Genomic DNA, 21,146 nt, shown 5'->3' with positions numbered 1-21,146 from the left:
AGGGTATTCACCTGCTACCCTTTGTATTTTTTGCCAACTGGCTTTTTAAATATTGGAAATAAAGTTTTATTTTTAACCTACTTTTGTTACTCTGCTTGATGCTGCCGCAACCCTTCGTTTTTTGTATCACATTACAAGCAGCGGAACCGGCTGCTAATAGCGGCGTGCACCCCCAGTGCTCCACTGCTACTTTCTTCCCACACACTTCCGGTTGAGTCAGAGACCGGTTCAAGGGCCTGAAGCGGTACAGCGTTCGTGGAAGTTCCTGATGATATATCTTTCCATTCACAGCATATATTAATCCCCCCACCACTTTGTATTTGATTTCGACTAAAAGACCACAAACACTAGTGTCATGGTTTGTCATGGGGTAAATACTATAAATGTTATATTACACCAAACTTCTGAAACATTAAAGGGACAGTAAACACCAGAATTTCTGTTATTTAAAAAGATAGATAATCCCTTTATTACCCATTCCCCAGTTTTGCATAACCAACAGTTATAATAATACACATTTTAGCTCTGGAATTACTTTGTATCTAATCCTCTGCAGACTGCCCTCTTATTCCAATTATTTTGACAGACTTGCATTTTAGCCAATCAGTACTCACTCCTCAGTAAATTCACATGCGTGAGCTCAATGTTAAAATAAAAAGAGAGAAGCGCTCAACCTAGGAACGAACAATAGCATAATTGCTTGTTCTATGGCTAGTTACCACCTAAGAAGAAGCCTCTTTTTGCTCAACATGTGCCTTTCACAGAGAAGAACTTTCCTGTAGCATATCAGTCTGATCCTGACTTAACAGTACAGTCGTACCCCAAAATACCAGGCAATCCCTCCCTGAATGAGAGAAACATAGACGTATGTTTTGGCCTAGCGTGGGCCTCGTCAGTGAGGTGCAGCCATATCCCTCTAGGCACACTGAGCAACGGGTCATGTTTGGATTCCAGCATCACACTTATGCTACAGGAAAGTTCTTCTCTGTGAAAGGCACATATTGAGTAAAAAGAGGCTGCTTCTTGGGTGGTAACTAGCCATAGCTCAAGCTATTATGCTATTGTTCATTCCCAGGTTGAGTGTTTCTCTTTTTTAATTTATGCAAATTATGACTTTTAGGGAAGACTCCCTAAGTGTGATGTGGGAATCCAGACATGTACCCATTGCTCAGTGTGTCTAGAGGGATATGGCTGCACCTCACTGACAAGAGAAACGGCAAATCCCCAGATGTAGGTTTTGGCCTAGTGTCGTTTCTCTTGTTCAAAGAGGGATTTCCTGGTATTTTGTGGCTGGACTGTGCTGTGAAGTCAGGATCAGACTGATATGCTTCAGGAAAGTTCTTCTCTGTGAAAGGCACATGTTGAGCAAAAAGAGGCTGCTTCTTGGGTGGTAACTAGCCATAGAACAAGCTATTATGCTATTGTTCATTCCCAGGTTGAGCGCTTCTCCCTTTTTATTTATGCAAATTGTAAACAATGTTATCTATATGGCACACATGAACTAACACCCTCTAGTGGTGAAAACCTGTCAAAATGCATTCAGATTAGAGGTGGGCTTCAAGGTCTAAGAAATTACAATATGAGCCTCCAATATTTAGCTTTCAACTAAGAATACCAAGAGTACAAAGCAAAATTGGTGATAAAAGTAAATTGGAAAGTTGTTTAAAATTGCATACCCTATTTGAATCATGAAAGTTATTTTGGACTTGACTGTCCCTTTAAGATCATTCAATTATTTTGTGAACGAAACTCTATGGTGCTGTTAGAAGTATACAGAAAAGCTTATAAAAAATTGTAATATTAGATCTACCATTCATACATTGATATAAAGTTCAAAGATTTATCATGTGAATGAAATGTCTCCATTTAATAGGTTATACTATAGAGATGATCTCTAATGCATAAGGTAGTTCTCAAATATAGGCATTGATTCCAATCTTTCTGAAGTTCTTGTTTGATATTGGAAAACAGGATCGACTAACATTTTAATCATAATCATGTCAGGTTCAACACAACCAAGCTTGATAATTCCTGCAATATTTGATATCCATTTTAGAAGATCGGCACTGTTAGCAAGTGATAATGGCTTGATCATCAAAAACCAAATCTGAACACGGCAAATAATTTAAACCACTCAAACAAACATCAAATTCCAAAATGGCCAATTCCCATTCTTTCTACAGGACATCCCATTTTTATCAACTTCACAGCTTATTACAAGTAGAGTAGTACAGCTGATGGGAAAGAAAATTCTTTGCATTATCAAAATAATTTTACTTAGAGACTAGGAACCTCTAGAGCCACAACAGAGAGTAGCGACAGTCAGCACAGTGGGAGATCAAAAGGGGAGTCATGGATGAGCAAAGGGCTAATCCAGGGGAGATGCACATGTCCAGTCCAGAGCTTAGTCACGGGGAGGGGGGGATGTCATCCACTCAAAATGCCACAAGCTACATTGCCTACACAGCTTTATCTCACAGGCTTAAAAGAAAAGATTTTGGTTGAGGACCAAAAAAAAAAAAAATGGTATGCCATATGGCACACAACAAAGAAAAAGCTAAGCAAGAAGCCACATGTATAGGAGTTGGACAATAAGGACACAAATATACCAGATCAATATTCACCACAAGCTACTAGATATTTAAGGAGGCCACAAGTTATTTCTAGAAGAAAACATTGCTTTAATTGAGGCTGTAGTTAAATATCATGAGGATTAATTTACAACAACTGACAACAAAATTAGCGCATCCAGAAAAAAGTGTCTCCGATAAATTCAGGGAAAGCATGCATGGTGTTGGCATGATTCAAATAACTATTAACTGCATAAAAACATAATTTATGCTTACCTGATAAATTACTTTCTTTCTGGATATGGTGAGTCTACTGAATCATCAATTACTAGTGGGAATATCACTCCTGACCAGCAGGAGGAGGCAAAGAGCACTACAGCAAAGCTGCTATATATGTTACTTCCCTAAAATGGAAAAAGATGATAACACAAAAGTGTAGAGGTGCCTGAGGTTTTAGAAAAAATAACTGTCTTAAATAAAGGGTGGGCCGTGGACTCACCATATCCGGAAATAAATAAATTTATCAGGTAAGCATAAATTATGTTTTCTTTCCAAAGATATGGTGAGTCCACTGAATCATCAATTATTAGTGGGAATCAATAACCAAGCTAGGGGACACTGATGATAAAGGAAGGGACAAGACAGACCTAAACAGAAGGCACCACCGCTTGAAGAACCCTTCTCCCAAAAGAAGCCTCAGCTGAGGCAAAAGTATCAAATTTATAAAACTTTGAAAAAGTATGCAAAGAGGACCAAGTTGCAGCCTTGCAAAACTGTTCCACAGAAGCTTCATTTTTAAATGCCCAGGAAGAAAAAACAGCCCTCGTGGAATGAGTAGTGATTCTCTCAGGAGGTTGCTATCCAGCAGCCTCATAGGCCAAACAAATAATACTACTTAGCTAAAGAGAAAGAAGTAGCCGTAGCTTTCTGACCCTTGCATTTCCCAGAAAACAAAGCAGAAGACTGACGAAAGTCCTTAGTCACCTGAAGATAGAACTTCAATGCACGCACAACATCTAGGTTGTACAATAAACGCTTCTTAGCAGAAGAAGGATTAGGACACAAAGAAGCAACCACGATCTCCTGATTAATATTCTTGTCTGAAACAACCTTAGGTAGGAAACCTAATTTAGTACGTAGAACCACCTTATCAGAATGAAAAAATAAGATAAGGAAAATCAAACTGCAGAGCTGAGAGTTACGAAACTCTCCGAGCAGAAGAAATAGCAACAAGAAACAAAACCTTCCAAGATAACATCTTAATATCTAAGGAATGCATAGGTCCAAACTGAGCCCCCTGTAAAACTATAAGAACAAGGTTAAGACTCCAGGGAGGAGTAACAGGCTTAAACACAGGCCTGATCCTAATTAAGGCCTGACAAATAGATTGCACATCTGGCGCATCCGCCAAACGCATATACAACAAAATAGACAACGCAGAAATCTGACCTTTCAGAGTACTAGCTGACAAACCCTTCTCCAGACCCTCCTGGAGGAAAGATGAAAACCTAGAAATCCTGATTCTACTACAAGAGCAACCTCTGGATTCACACCAATACAGATATATACGCCATATGTTATAGTAAATCCTTCTTGTCACAGGCTTACAAGCCTGAATCATGGTATTAATGACTGACTGTTGAAAACCCATGCTTACATTAAATCAAGCATTCAATCTCCAAGCAGTGAGCTTCAGAGAAATGAGATTTGGATGAAGAAAAGGACCCTTAAGTAGAAGGTCCTTCCTAAGATGGAGTCTCCACGGTGTCAGGGTGCCAGGAATCAGACTGAGAGAAGAAGTGCAAAAATAATCACACCTTTATTAATAGCAAAAACTAATAAAAAGTCCACAAGTCAAATAACAAGCCAGGAGTCAAAACCAGAGCTGGTAGTCAGACGAGCAGAGTAAGGAGCCAAAGCGAATAGTCAGACGAGCCGGAATCAGGAAAAAGGAAAACAGAAGAGTCAGGAACAAGTCAGGGATCAGGAACCAGGAAGGACGTCAGGCAGCCAGGTAATACACAGGAACTCTCACAAACAGGTCTGAGACAATGCAAAGGCAAAGCATACTGAACAGAGGCACTTTAAATAATAAGTGATGACATCACAATTCTGAGACTTCATCCTGTCTCACACAGATGATTCACACCAGTCTGGCCATAAAAGGAAGTGCAGGAAATGAGCAGCATCCACCACAATGCACCATAGTTAGGAAGAGAGGTGAGTAAAATGGCTGCCAGCAGTGCATGGCAAACAAAACAGGGAAAAAACCCTGACACACGGAGGTAGAGACGACATATCCACTAGATCTGCATACCAGATCCTGCGATGCCATGCCATGCCGGTGCTATGAGAATCACCGACGCCCTCTCCTGCTTGATCCGAGCAATGACTCATGGCAGGAGAGGGAACAGAGGAAATATGTATGCTACACTGAAATTCCAAGGAACCGCTAGAGCATCTACCAAGAAAGCCTGTGGATCCCTTGACCTCGAGCCATACCTCAGAAGCCTGGCATTCTGCCGAGAAGCCATAAGATCCAGTTCTGGCTGTCCCCAATTAAGGATTAAACTGGAAAATACTTCTGGATGAAGTTCCACTCCCCAGATGAAAGGTTTTGTTGGCTCAGAAAATCCGCCTCCCAATTGTCCACTCCTGGGATGTGGATCGCAGAAAGACCACAGTTGTGAGACTCCGCCCACTGGATTATCCGGGCCACCTTTGTCATGGCCAAGGAACTCTGAGTTCCCCCCTGGTGGTTGATGTACGCCACGCCATATGTTGTCCGACTGGAACCTGATAAACCGGGCTAAGGCTAACTGAGACCAGACCAGTAGAGTATTAAAAATCGCTCTCAGTTGTAGAATGTTTATAGGGAGTATTGACTCCTCCCAAGTCCAAAGACCCTGAGTCTTCAATGACCCCAAATTGCTCCCCAACCTAGAAGGCTGGCAACCGTGGTCACGATCACCCAGGAAGGTCTTCCTGAGACTACCACCACAGAAGAGAGTCCCTTGTCACCTGATCCAGAACTATTTGTGGAGACAGATCCACATAGTCCCTGTTCCATTGCCTTAACATGCATAACTGTAGAGGTCTGAGATGGAACCGAGCAAACGGAATGATGTCCATGGAAGCTACTATCAGACCAATTACCTCCATACATAGAGCCACTGGCGGCCGAAAGAGAGGACTGAAGGACAAGACAAGAGTCGAAGATCTTTGTTTTTCTGACCTCTCTCAGAAATATCTTCATTAGTAGGGAATCTATTATGCTCCCTAAAAACACTACTCTTGTGGCTGGAATCAGAGAACTCTTTCCCAGATTTAGTATATAAACAGGCAGTGTACAGCTCCACAGCTATAAGATGCAAGTGGCAGGAGGGACCGTCAAAACCTCCAAACATGTAGAAAAGTAGAAAAATCCACAGCACCTTAACAAATTTTCAACACTTTATTGAAACATCTTTCTCCCATACAGGTACAAAGCAGGTAGCAGCAACGTTTTGGGATATTATCCCTTAATCATGCTAATGAGCCTCATCTGATGAGATACATTTTATAGGCCTGCACTTTAACCCATAGTATACTGTTACAAAGTGAATTTTATCACTCAACATCACCACCTAGTGGTTATAAATATTATTACAGTTAAACACATGTAAATTTAAAAACAATATACAATTTACAATTTACCTATTCATCTGTTGGTATATCTATATACAAATCTTTGTTGATATTCAATATCTTCTGCATAATATTACCATTTCTTCCTGAATTTTTTTTTATTAAACATCCATTTATTATAGAAACACTTTGAGGTCCAGCTCTCTATTGATTCTTTAGGAATGAAAGCATCCAATTTATATATCCAATAGGACTCTTTTTGTTTTAATATGGTTTCCTTATTGCCACCTCTTCTTAATTTATCCACTCCATCAATAATTTGCCACCTTAGTTGGCTTATATTGTGGCCTGCACTCAAAAAATGGCAAGATACAAGGGCTTGCTGGGCCCCACATCTAATATTGGATCTGTGTTGACTCATCCTATCTCGTACCCTTCTGGTGGTCTCACCAATATAGATTTTTGACGGTCCCTCCTGCCACTTGCATCTTATAGCTGTGGAGCTGTACACTGCCTGTTTATATACTACATTATTAGACTGTCTATGGTGTTTACCTGCTCCAGGTAATTATTGCGTCCGGATATAATGGATACAATACCCAAAGTTGATGGTACAAAGACTTTTACCTATTCAGATGTGGATGCAGCCAGGATTACCACATTAATCCGTGGGTCAAGAGATTTTCTTAAAGAAGCCCCAAAAGAAAAGAGTGGACAAGAGTATGAGAGGTTGAAGAGGAAAAATATGATATGGGAACTGCATGCAATAACCCTAGCAGAATATTTAAGGGTGAAAAGAATTCCAAGAGGATTACGCATGTCTACACAACCTACTCTACTAAAGGACAATCCTCAATACTGTGAAAAATTTGAAGCAATATTAAATAAGTGCTCATATGACCTCATTGCGCTAACTGTAGATTCCTTACAGCAAGAGATTGACAAACAACAACTTGAAGTGGAAAAGAAAAAAAGAGGATCTTCAGGAAATGTTGGAATCGGATGAATTTGCTAAAAAAATAAAGGAGGTAGATGATAAAATCAATACCTTGAAGAAAGAGCTGCAGGAACAGAAGAGGTTAAAATTTCAGCGTGACAAAATGGATTACCTCCAGGGGCATGTCTACAGGTGGAGATGTGAACCATCCCATTGGAAGAGAAGAGGGGCCGGTAAACAACAGAGAGCTAATCGGAACCAAGGGAAGGAGAAATTCAAAGATGGCGGAAATTGCGTCAGCAGTACGGAGTCATCAGATGGGCAAAGTTTTTTAGAGTTGAACGACGACTCACCGACGTCATCAGGAAGCGCCACAGAGGCGGGCGCAAACACAAGGGGCATGGAGAAAGATCGCCGATACCCGCCGAGAAAGAAAACCAGCAAGGTGAAAAAGAAGGGTCAACAGTGATTAATATTTCGAGTAAGATCCTGCAGAAGAGTGAGTACGAAGTGTTAGATAAAGGATTGTCATTTTGTCCTTAAAAAAGACATTAACTTTTTTGAGTTGGAGAAAGACTTGTATAGGTTTTTCCGGACATTGAGGCTAAAATGTTTATTTAATGAGAGCCCACGATTGATTAATACCACTGTTATACCTAAAAGAGATATGTTAACATTAAAATCTACAGGTTTATATAAGAAAAGTATGTACATACCAACCCAAGGCAATAATAGTGTGGAGACCTACATTGAAATGGTTAAGTGTGATGTGTTAAAATTAAAAGCTAATCACAATAATAAAAGTCTGAAAAAATATAAAGTATATGAACCTAATCTAACAGTGCCACAAAAAAAGCTGAAGAGCTGATAAGGGGGGGCCACTGTAGTGTTAGATACTGTCTACTATGTTACAGAGATTAAACAGCAGTTGGGAGATATTGATACCTATAAACCAATACAGAGTAATCCGGTGGTTAAAATACAGGCAGAAATAAGAAGAGTGTTAAATTGGGCATTCAGGATTGGTATTATTGACAAAAAGTTAGAAAATTGGCGTTTTAGGCCATTCTACATATAAATGTAGAATGGCCTAAAACGCCAATTTTCTACACAGTACCTAAGGTGCATAAAAATTTAACAGAGATACCTGGGCGGCCAATTGTGGCAGGAATAGAATCTGTCTTTACAAACATAGCCACCTATATGGATAAGATTTTGCAGCCAGAGGTTCAAAAAATAACCTCTTATATTAAAGATACCAGTGATTTCATTGAAAAATTAAAGGGTTTACCATTGGCTAATGCAAAATGTATTCTGTATACAATCGATGTAAGTAGTTTGTACACTGTAATTAACCATGAAAGTAGCATAGGAGCATGTATCTTGGCACTGAGAAATTCGGAGTTGTATAGTGAGAGTCAAATACTATTCTTTGAAAATTTATTAAGAATAATACTATACAATAATTATTTCTTGTTTCAAGATGACTGTTTTTTACAGACAAGAGGTACTGCCATGGGGTCCAACGTCGCCCCAGCATACGCCAATATGTTCATGAATAGTGTTGAAGAAAAATTTGTATACGAAAATGAGTTGTTTCTTAAAAATGGAGCGTTGTGGTGGCGCTTCATAGATGACATATTTGACGTGTGGTGGGGCGACGTTGGTACCCTATTGGCATTTGTTGAAGAATTTAATCAAGCTGTAAATAATTTAAAATTCACACTAACTTTCAGTGAGGAAAAAGTGGTATTCCTGGACACGATAATACATATAAACAGGGAAACTTGTAAATTTAAGATTGATCTGCATCGAAAGAAAACAGATAGAAATACTTTGTTAAGGTATGAAAGCTTTCATTATGAGCCCTTAATGAATTCTCTACCACGTAGTCAGTTTAAAAGAGTAAAAAGGATTGTAAATGATGATTACCTAGTTGTAAACAGACTACAAGAAATGGGGGATAAGTTCCTACAAAGAGGATACCCCAGGAAGTTAATTGAGAAAGAAATCATGAGGGAATCAGAAGAGAAAGATAACAATGTTTTTAGAGCTAAAAAAAAAAGATGAAGAAAGGGTAGTTGGTGTAACGCAGTTTAACCCAATTAGTAAGAAAGTGAGGAACATTGTATCTAAACACAGTCGCATCTTAAAAAATTGTAATTCAAATATTGAATCCTTTAAAAAACCACCTATGATAGCATATCGAAGAGTCCAAAATTTGGGAGATATGTTGGTTAGAAATTATTTGGGATCTAGAAAGAAACAGAAATACATCACTAAGAAAAGCTATGCAACTTTTCCATGCTTGGGTTGTGCAAGTTGTAGTGCAGTTATTAAAGGGACAGAATTTCAACATCCCCAAACAGGAATTTTTTTTAGCATTAACAATTTCTATACGTGTGACTCATCCTATGTCGTATACCTTATTAAATGCCCATGTTCAAAAATCTATATTGGTGAGACCACCAGAAGGGTATGAGATAGGATGAGTCAACACAGATCCAATATTAGATGTGGGGACCAGGAAGCCCCTGTATCTTGCCATTTTTTGAGTGCAGGCCACAATATAAGCCAACTAAGGTGGCAAATTATTGATGGAGTGGATAAATTAAGAAGAGGTGGCAATAAGGAAACCATATTAAAACAAAAAGAGTCCTATTGGATATATAAATTGGATGCTTTAATTCCTAAAGGAATCAATAGAGAGCTGGACCTCAAAGTGTTTCTATAATAAATGGATGTTTAATAAAAAAAATTCAGGAAGAAATGGTAATATTATGCAGAAGATATTGAATATCAACAAATATTTGTATATAGATATACCAACAGATGAATAGGTAAATTGTATATTGTTTTTAAATTTACATATGTGTTTAACTGTAATAATATTTATAACCACTAGGTGGTGATGTTGAGTGATAAAATTCACTTTGTAACAGTATACTATGGGTTAAAGTGCAGGCCAATAAAATGTATCTCATCAGATGAGGCTCATTAGCATGATTAAGGGATAATATCCCGAAACGTTGCTGCTACCTGCTTTGTACCTGTATGGGAGAAAGATGTTTCAATAAAGTGTTGAAAATTCGTTAAGGTGCTGTGGATTTTTCTACTTTTCCCAGATTTACCTTCCAACGGTGGGAGTGAAGAAAAGACAACAAGATCTCCGTATAAGAGTTTGCTTGTTGAAAAGACGGTGGCTGAACCAGAATGTCGTCCAGATAAGGCGCTACTGCAATGCCCCGAGACCGGATCAATGCCAAAAAAGCCCCAGGACCTTTGAGAAAATTCTGGGAGCTGTGGCAAGACCGAAAGGAACAGCCACAAACTGGAAATGATTGTCTATGAAAGCAAACCTTAGAAACTTGTGATGATCCCAGTGAATGGGAACATGAAGGTATGCATCCTTTAGGTCTATGGTTGTCATAAACTGACCCTCTAGAACCAAAGGAAGAATGGAACGTATAGTCTCCATCTTGAGGGACGATACTCTGAGGAACTTGTTTAAATATTTTAGGTCTAAAATAGGTCTGAAAGTCCCCTCTTTCTTGGGAACCACAAACAGATTTGAATAAAATCCCAGACATTGTTCCTGCGGAGGAACTGGAACTATAACTCCCAGGGCAAAAAGATCCTTGATACAATTTAAGAACGCCTCTTTCTGGCATCTACAGATAATCTTGAGAGAAGAAACCTGCCTCTGGGAGAAAAAGTCTTGAATTCTATCTAGTACCCCTGAGATAACATTTCCATGGCCCACAGGTCTGGGACATCTCGTATCCAAACCTGTGCAAATTGAGAAAGCCTGCCCCCTACTAGATCCGTTCCTGGATCGGGGTCGATCCTTCATGCTGACTTGGAGTCAGCCACAGGCTTCTTAGACTGTTTCTCCTTGTTCCAAGACTGACCAGACTTCCAGGAAGACTTGGATAGTTCCTGTTTGGAAAAGGAAGCGTAGGGTTTACCTCTAAAGTTACGAAAGGAACAAAAATTACTGACGCCCTTTCTGCTTATTCTTCTTATCCTGAGGAAAAGATCCCTTTCCTCCTGTGATATCTGAAATAATTTCAGCCAAACAAGGTCTTACCCTTGTAGAAATAGCTAATAACTTAGACTTAGAAGAAACATCTGCAGACCAGGATTTTAACCAAAGGGCTCTGTGAGCTAGAACCGCAAAACCAGACATTTTTGCTCCCAGTTTAATGACCTGTAAGGATGCATCCGAAATAAAGGAATTGGTTAACCTTAAGAGCCTTAATCCTATCCTGGATCTCCTCAAGAAAAATATCTGTCTGAATAGAATCAGACAAAGCATCAAACCAGTAAGCTGCAGCACTGGTAACAGTAGCAATACACACTGCAGGCTGCCAATGAAGACCTTGGTGAACATACATTTTCTTTAATAATGCCTCCAATTTCTTATCCATTGGATCCTTAAAAGAACAACTATCATCTATGGGAATATTGGTCCTCTTAGCCAAAGTGGAAATAGCTCCTTCCACCCTCAGATTACTAGACTTCTTAGGGTTAACAACGAGAGTAGTATCCGAGTCATCCAAGGTAGCCAAAACCTCCTTAAATAACAAGCGGAGGTGTTCCAGCTTAAATCTGAAGGACACAACTTCAGCATCAGTAGATGGAATTATACTGCCTGAATCCGAAATTTCACCCTCAGATGCACAAGAATCAGACTTCTGAGAGGAAAGACTTTGATTAGCCACCTCAGGATCAGAAACCTTACTTACTGTTTCTTTAAATTTCCGTTTTAAAAATTTCCTTTTTACCTGGGCAGCAATATCTTGCAAAGTAACTCCAGACGGAGCATGAGAGGAAACACAGGGCACTGCATGTGCAGATGAATAGGATTGGGACGCTTAAGGAAAAAGCTGCGGCAAATCTGAAACAGGAGGCTCCTGAACAATATTAGCCTTAGCTAATGATGGCTCAGAATCAAAAAGTCATTTCTATAAGCTAAAGTTCTTTCAATACATGTAGAACAAAAAGGTACTGGGGGTTCCACCTAGGCATCAAAACATAAGCTACAGGTAACATCCCGCACAGCCTCCTGATCGATAATACAAAAAAAAGCAAATAAACAAAAATCTAATTTATATATATATATATATATATATATATATATATATATATATATCTTTTAGCAAAGGATATAATACAGAACCAAAAAAAGTTCTTAAATATTAAGTTCTTAAATAATAAGTTCTTAAATAAATGTTCCCTTTAAATTTAATAAATTAAGAAAACATACCCCAGCAGAATTGCTGCCCTACCTGTCCTGCAACCCGCAGCAAACTGAGGAAAAATCTGGATTTCCAGAGAAGCAAAAACAGCAAGAAGCCTTCTAAACAGCAAAACATCAGAAATATGCGCACCTCACTCTTACAGGAAGAGAAAAAAAAGCGCCAAATTTACTCTGACATCAAAGAATCAGAACCTCCCTAAAAGGGGCGGCCCTACCGCAAACAAAAAAGCCTTTTTTTTTATACTTTCTTGAAAACAGGCTTAAAAATAAATAACCCCCCCCCCAAAAAAAAAAGTACATAATCCGTTACTAAAAACAGATCCTCACTGAGCCATCAATAAAATAAATAACTACTCACACTAACAGTGCCTGCAAAAACTGCCATAAAAACCTGCACCCTGAATGGAATAATAAAAAAACGTCCCCCTGCAGCATTTCAGCCGAATAAGTGCCACATTTTTCCCTGCTACATAGAAAAATAAAATTGTCACTTACCTTAATACTCATCTGTCTGGCAGCAGGAAAGCCCACCTAGTTTGAGAGGATGCCTTCCCTCACATAGACCTGTGGAAATACAAAAAGACTGAGTAAACCTACTCAGGCTATCTAAATAGGGCAGCAAAATGTTTTGGGAAAACAAAGTGAGGATTGTACCCCACAAGTTCCCAATTGCTTAAAAGCCACCACTGCCCTACTGAAGAGACTGACATGGGCTAAGGCTAGACCCTTTAGAAAGATCAGAGCAAACCTACTCTGCTTTAAAATAAAAAAAACTTGTGTTTGCAATTCGGGGGAGAGAGAGGATAAAATACATAGAGATAGCCCTAACATTGCAGAAGCCTTCAGGGCTTATTATTGCAAATTGTATAACCTTAAAGCTGTCCCACACACACCACCCCCCAGAAGGACCTCAGACTCATTTGAGGCACAGGATTATCTCGCACACACCCGTCTACCAACATTAGAGCAAGAAGCGATAAACTACCTCGAGTCCCCTCTTACTCTTGAGGAGGTATAGAGGGCTCTGAAGGAGCTGCCCACTGGTAAAAGCCCAGGCCCCGATGGATTTGGGGCTAAATACTACAAAATATTCTCATATATACTGCCCCACCTGCAAAACTTGTTTAATGAGCTAGCTGACACGGGAGTACTTCTGCCATCTATGCTAGCAGCGTATATTACGGTTATACCGAAACCGGGGAAACCGGTAGATAAAACACAAAGCTATAGACCAATATCACTGCTTAATACAGACGTGAAGATCTTAGCTAAGGCTTTGGCTAATAGGGTCAACAGGTTCCTTCCTTCGTTGATCTCTCTTGACCAAGTGGAGTTTGTCCCAGGGAGGGAGGCAAGGGATAACACCCTTAAAATTCTGCAACTAACTGCTTACTCTACAGTTAACCAAGTGCCACTTGCTCTGTTATCTACAGACGCCGAAAAGGCATTTGACAGGGTGAATCGGCAGTTCCTAAGGAACACCTTGGAAAAGATGAGGTTTGGAAACAAATTTATAAAAATGGTTTTCGCCTTATACTCCTCGTCCAATGCACAAATCAAAGTAAATGATATCCTTTCCGAGCTCTTTAATATCGCCAACAGCACTAGGCATGGGTGCCCGCTGTCGCCTCTGTTTGCTATTTCGATAGAGGCGCTGGCTAGTAACATCAGGACTAATCAATCTATAAAGGGGTTGCAATTAGGAACTAAAGAATACAAAATTGCAATGTATGCCGATGATCTGTTGCTCACGCTTACAGATGTCGAAACATCCATTCCCGCCCTTCTGGACAAGTTTACCAGATATGGAGAAGTCTCTCACTTTCTTTTAAATAATTCTAAATCAGAGCTGTTGGGTATCGCTATGCCGCCCTCCACTATGACATGGCTACTACTACCCCTTTGTAATCAACTCTAAATCCCTGAAATACCTAGGCGTCACTATAGCCGCATCTGCAACAGATATTTATGAGGCAAACTATGCGTCCCTTAAGAGAGACATTTCTTGCAATCTCTCGACTTGGATACATAAGTCGATCTCCTGGGAAGGATCAATGTGATCAAGATGAATGTCCTTCCAAGGATACTATATCTCTTCCAAACAATCCCAAACCCTCTCCCCCACTCGTACCTTGCCGCATTGCAACACCTAAATCGAGGAATATATTTGGAAAGGTATAAGACCAAGAGTCAACAAACAGACTATGTACCTACCCAGGGAAGGGGGTGGGCTGGGACTCACCAACTTATATCTGTACAGGAGAGCTATTCTGCTTCAGCGGGCGGTGGAGTGGTGTCAGGGAGGTGCACAGAAAGACTGGATTGGCATAGATTCTTTCATTCTTCATACTGGGGATCTAGCTTCTCTACTGTGGAAGAGGGAATCACATAGAGCACCTGAAATGGCCTTTTTCCCCTCCTAGGGGAGCCCTTTAGTGAATGGGATAGGACGGTTCGCACTGAATCACACATTTCAACCACATACTCACCTCTAACCCCGGTATATGATCATCCTGAAATTCCTATACTGGTTGGACTGCCCCGCTCATGTACATCCAAACATAATAATCATGTTAGTACCTTTATCACTGATGGTAAATTAAAAACAAGAGAGGAGGTCCTGGAACCTTTCCCAGATCACCCGCTACCATGGTTTGTGTACCTACAGATAAGACATTACATAACCACCCATAAGTATACGCGACAATTCTTTAGGGGTCCCACACCTTTTGAGACACTATGTACGCATCATACCACTCCTCGACACCTTACTTCCAAAATATACAGACTACTCACAATGCCCAAAGATGGCGCCCTCCCGACCTCTACCAGATTGTGGCATAAAGAATTGGGCACTGAACTGTCAGAGGATATTCCGCGTGGCTAAGACGGTTTCAGTTTCTGCTTGTATACAAGAATCGCATTATAAACTTCTGAGTAGGTGGTATCTTACACCAACACACGACTTAAGACAATATACCGAAATACATCAGATAGATGTTGGAGGGGGTGTGGAGGGTGGGGCACTGTCTTGCATATCTGGTGGGATTGTCCCTTACTGGAGATTTTTTAGTCACCCTTATGGGCAGAGATAACACAAATTTTAGAGATAGACATCCCAAAGACACCAGAGGTCCTTCTCCTTCACTTCCGGTTCATAATACAGAACCCTATAAAAAAAAAAACACTCCTTATGCTGATGCTGACAGGGGCGAAGACCCCACTAATCTCATCCCCTACGTGTATTCGGTATTATTTTATTTCCTACTCTCTTCATTGACTGTATGGGTGAGCTTTGTAAACCCTAAATTGAATTTAAGATGTATGTATTTTGATTTTATTTACTTCCAAATAAAGCTCTTTGAAAAAAAAAAAAATCTTGATTGTAGATCAGACACCAAAACTTCACCTCCTCCTTGCACCACAGGCAAAGAGAATAACTGGAGGTTATGGGTAAGGGAAGTGAGATATATAGCAGCTTTGCTGTAGTGCTCTTTGCCTCCTCCTGCTAGCAAGGAGTGATATTCCCACTAGTAATTGATGATTCTGTGGACTCACCATATCTTAGGAAAGAAACATAAGTATTACAATTGTAAAGCAGTCGTAAACAAGAAAATGGTATAGTGAAACATTCTAAGGAAACCAGTAAAGGTGTTCCTTTGACAAATGAGAGTAGATTTTGTGAGAGAACACACACACCAGAAATGGACAAACACTAAGAACATATTGATAGAGTTCACTAAAATCCAAGTGTAGACTACAGTTTCCATCGCATATACATTCAGGGTCAATCTGCTCTAACACACTCTTATTACTTCATGTAAGACTAATATAAAGATCGTATGCAAAGACAGGAGATCTTTCCCAAAAAGGTGCAGACATACAACTACCAAAGAATAATGCACATTCTCTCTGTTGTTTTGGGGCCTGTAGAAGAACAAACCAGAAGAGACCAAGATTCGCAACACTTCAAATATATACCATTAGGTCACAGCTAAGAAGTAAGGTGCAGAATGTGTCAATGAAAATCATTTGGCGTAGTATGTACCTTTAAACAAGCAATGTGAAATCATAAACACATATAAATATGTCTACATTTTATACTTCCATTTCCATGTTTTTCAGATAAGAAAACATCAGAAAGGAAATTAGCCTATAGTCTAAAATCCTAAATCGCATACAAAAGGCCAGAATCATTGTCACTTTTCCAACACTAATGTGCTTCACATGTCCTTAAACATAACAGTTCTCTCAAACACAAAGGGTGATCATGCTAACCTAATCATACTATTGCAAATAACAAAATAGGGTTATGCTTTCCTGGTACTGCAGGAGACTCTAACAGGGTGTAGCATAACCCTCCACCTGGTGAGTTCGTACACACTAGCAGAAATATGCAGTCCTCATTCACTGAAAGTTTCAAGACATTTAAAAAAAACATATTTTATGTAAGAACTTACCTGATAAATTAATTTTTTTAATGGTGGCGAGAGTCCACAAGCTAGTTACTGATGGCCTATACATTCCTACCAGGAGGAGGCAAAGTTTCCCAAACCTCAAATGCCTATAAATACAACTCCCACCTCACTCATACCTCAGTTTAACGTATAGCCAAGTTAGTGAGGTGTATAAGGAGTAAAAGCATAAATAATAATTATAATAAGATAAATAATATGCTTTAAACAAAAAAATCATAACCCCCCAAAAATGGTGGGTCTCATGGACTCTTGCTGCCATGAAAAAAATTAATTTATCAGGTAAGTTCTTACATAAATTATGTTTTCTTTCATATAGGTGACGAGAGTTCACAAGTTAGTTACTGATGGAATATAATAAAATAAAAACAGCTATTTCCGCAGAGAAATTGAATCTAAAAAAATAACTGAGTTTTCTTAAAAATTCAGAAAACTGGGGGCGTGTCCTAGCAGCCTCCATGTCCAGACACATATCTCAAATGCTCCAGGCCTTATAATAGTAATATATCGTTTATTTCTCCTCCACTATAAAATTCAGATCCCTTTCTACTGGAAATGACTTCATGAAGCTCAACGGATCAGTTTGATACTTAACTTATGGAGATTATATATACAGATCGACTATCTAAGGTGTCTGGGCAGGCACGACGGAGACCTTTCATTCATCAGCTTCCCCCCCCCCCCTCATCTGCTGGGTAAAGCAGATACACTACATAGCCACTTCGAGGGGGTATAACTACGTGTCACAATGGATGGTACTACACATGCTGAAATTCAAGATCTAGTAGCTGCACTAGCTCGGAAAATGGACAATAACTTTGCTCATCTTAAATTCCTTGTAAAAGCCCGCCCTCAAGAGCCAACGTATCCGGAGAGACTAATGGCGTCCATATCGGAGCAAGACATGCAGCGATACTGCTCACAGTCTTCTCTCAGTCTAGAGGAGATACCTAGGCACACAGCGGATCCCAGAGAGCCTTTATGCGGGTCACAGCAGGAAGCCCCCATGTGTTGTCAAAGTATTGAAGATCTTAATGACTCACATAACCATTTTACTACTGAGGTCGGGAGAACCCCTGAGAGGATGCAGTCATTAGTGCGGGTGGATGCGGCCGACCACCCGACACAATGCTTATTACCTTCAAAAGCCCAGGGGATGACCGGTAGCTTAAAGCTTTCTGTGAGACTCTCTCTGATGGGGATTGATGCGATATCGACCTCACGCGCTTACCTGTTATCCCGACACCAGACGTCCAAGACATACTTAGGAGGTGACTCTCGAAAACTTTTTTGCAACTCTTGCTCTGCAGTGAACTGTTGCTTTCCCAGCAGTAATCCAAGCAAAATTTGAAAGGGTATTGGGTAATTGTCCCTTGTTATACCTCGCTGTGTTGTGCTCAACAGTCCCTCATATGCACATGATAACTTCTTGGTTGGAAATATAAATATGAGACTGGGCTGCCAGCTTGATATATCCTGTTTTAATGAAGACTTTATCGCTGAGATCTTCCCAAAAGACAACTAAAATATTTTGGACATTATTTTTTTGCATTCATTTTTTACTTATGCTTTAACGATGTGGATTGTTGAGTTCTACTTTTTAAGCTTCCCACTTACTAATGATGGCTACCTAGGTAGATGTTTAGCCAAAGGTCTTGTCTCCCAGCATTAGCTCACTTTGGGTACAGCGTATACATAATTTAATAGAGGGTACATGTAGATAGTATATGGACAGTATGCGCTCCTGTTGTCTCATATAGCAGGCTCACATGTTTAGTAATCTCATATAGTTAATATATTAGCTCATGCAAGTATGGTAATTAACTCCCAGCTACATGAGGGAGTACACCTTTTTTCTAAAATCATCTGCATTAATATGGGGAAAAACTACATTTTAGCATAAGGGAGCATCATATTTGTTTAAGTTTATTTACATTGTCCTTATTCTTCTGAGCAAGACTCTCAATTTAAAACTTAAAAGAGAGGTTAGCTGCTACTATACAGGAGTGACCTAGAAGGGGTCATATGCTTAGTACATCCAAAACATTGCAAATAAGCGCCTCCTCCAGAGCAAACTCTTCTACACACATTTCTAACACTAAGAGTATACATCATATAACTTTAGAAGGCTTATGTACTTATATCTATATTCACCTGGTTTGGTGAATTATACAGCGATATTAATCCGCTATATATTAGCTGTTATTATAACAAGTTGTTACACTCATGACATTCAGAGCTGTGTCCTTTAACATTCTTAGGCACAGATAAAAATATTGATTGAGGTTGAACCTTGAATAATAATAGATTTCCAACTGTTTTAAATATAGAGTACTCAGGTTCTGTAACTGCATATCTGTGACCAATAATTCATATTGCATATTTATACGCTAGATACAACTTGTTATCAATTCTCTAGTTAACATACAAATATTGTTTTTTATTTTTCATAAGATTAGTAAGGTATCACTCTATAAGGCAATTTAAGTCACCAGGGAGTTAAAAACAGAATTTATGCTTACCTGATAAATTACTTTCTCCAACGGTGTGTCCGGTCCACGGCGTCATCCTTACTTGTGGGAAATTCTCTTCCCCAACAGGAAATGGCAAAGAGCCCAGCAAAGCTGGTCATAAGATCCCTCCTAGGCTCCGCCTACCCCAGTCATTCGACCGACGTACAGGAGGAAATATGCATAGGAGAAACCATATGATACCGTGGTGACTGTAGTTAGAGAAAATAATTCATCAGACCTGATTAAAAAAAAAAACCAGGACGGGCCGTGGACCGGACACACCGTTGGAGAAAGTAATTTATCAGGTAAGCATAAATTCTGTTTTCTCCAACATAGGTGTGTCCGGTCCACGGCGTCATCCTTACTTGTGGGAACCAATACCAAAGCTTTAGGACACGGATGAAGGGAGGGAGCAAATCAGGTCACCTAAATGGAAGGCACCACGGCTTGCAAAACCTTTCTCCCAAAAATAGCCTCTGAAGAAGCAAAAGTATCAAATTTGTAAAATTTGGCAAAAGTGTGCAGTGAAGACCAAGTCGCTGCCTTACATATCTGGTCAACAGAAGCCTCGTTCTTGAAGGCCCATGTGGAAGCCACAGCCCTAGTGGAGTGAGCTGTGATTCTTTCAGGAGGCTGCCGTCCGGCAGTCTCATATGCCAAACGGATAATGCTTTTAAGCCAAAAAGAAAGAGGTAGAAGTTGCTTTTTGACCTCTCCTTTTACCAGAATAAACAACAAACAAAGAAGAAGTTTGTCTGAAATCTTTAGTGGCCTCTAAATAGAATTTTAGAGCACGGACTACGTCCAAATTGTGTAACAAACGTTCCTTCTTTGAAACTGGATTCGGGCACAAAGAAGGTACAACTATCTCCTGGTTAATATTCTTGTTGGAAACAACTTTCGGAAGAAAACCAGGCTTAGTACGCAAAACCACCTTATCTGCATGGAACACCAGATAGGGCGGAGAACACTGCAGAGCAGATAACTCAGAAACTCTTCTAGCAGAAGAAATTGCAACCAAAAACAGAACTTTCCAAGATAATAACTTAATATCTACGGAATGTAAGGGTTCAAACGGAACCCCTTGAAGAACTGAAAGAACTAGATTAAGACTCCAGGGAGGAGTCAAAGGTCTGTAAACAGGCTTGATTCTAACCAGAGCCTGAACAAACGCTTGAACGTCTGGCACAGCTGCCAGCCTTTTAAAGTAAAACAGATAACGCAGAAATCTGTCCCTTCAGAGAACTTGCAGATAATCCCTTCTCCAAACCCTCTTGTAGAAAGGATAAAATCCTAGGAATTTTAATCTTGTTCCATGGGAATCCTTTAGATTCACACCAATAGATATATTTTTTCCATATCTTATGGTAAATTTTTCTAGTTACAGGCTTTCTAGCCTGAATCAGAGTATCTATTACAGAATCTGAAAACCCACGCTTTGATAAAATCAAGCGTTCAATCTCCAAGCAGTCAGTTGGAGAGAGACCAGATTCGGATGTACGAATGGACCTTGAACAAGAAGGTCCTGTCTCAAAGGTAGCTTCCATGGTGGAGCCGATGACATATTCACCAGGTCTGCATACCAAGTCCTGCGTGGCCACGCAGGAGCTATCAAGATTACCGAAGCCCTCTCCTGGTTGATCCTGGCTACCAGCCTGGGAATGAGAGGAAACGGTGGGAAAACATAAGCTAGGTTGAAGGTCCAAGGTGCTACTAGTGCATCTACTAGAGTCGCCTTGGGATCCCTGGATCTGGACCCGT

At 39.9% G+C, this 21,146-nt stretch overlaps 1 long non-coding RNA gene across 1 annotated transcript in view; it reads right to left on the bottom strand.

Moving 5' to 3' along the window:
• Nucleotides 1-21,146, bottom strand: part of LOC128646039 (uncharacterized) — a 198,468-nt gene that overhangs the window by 68,435 nt on the left and 108,887 nt on the right. The gene's annotated exons all lie outside the window — the stretch shown is intronic.

The sequence above is a fragment of the Bombina bombina genome, chromosome 1 (assembly GCF_027579735.1).
Source record: "Bombina bombina isolate aBomBom1 chromosome 1, aBomBom1.pri, whole genome shotgun sequence".
Taxonomy (NCBI): domain Eukaryota; kingdom Metazoa; phylum Chordata; class Amphibia; order Anura; family Bombinatoridae; genus Bombina; species Bombina bombina.
The sequence above is the reverse complement of the archived record's forward strand: the minus strand, read 5'-3'. Positions and strand labels throughout refer to the sequence as shown.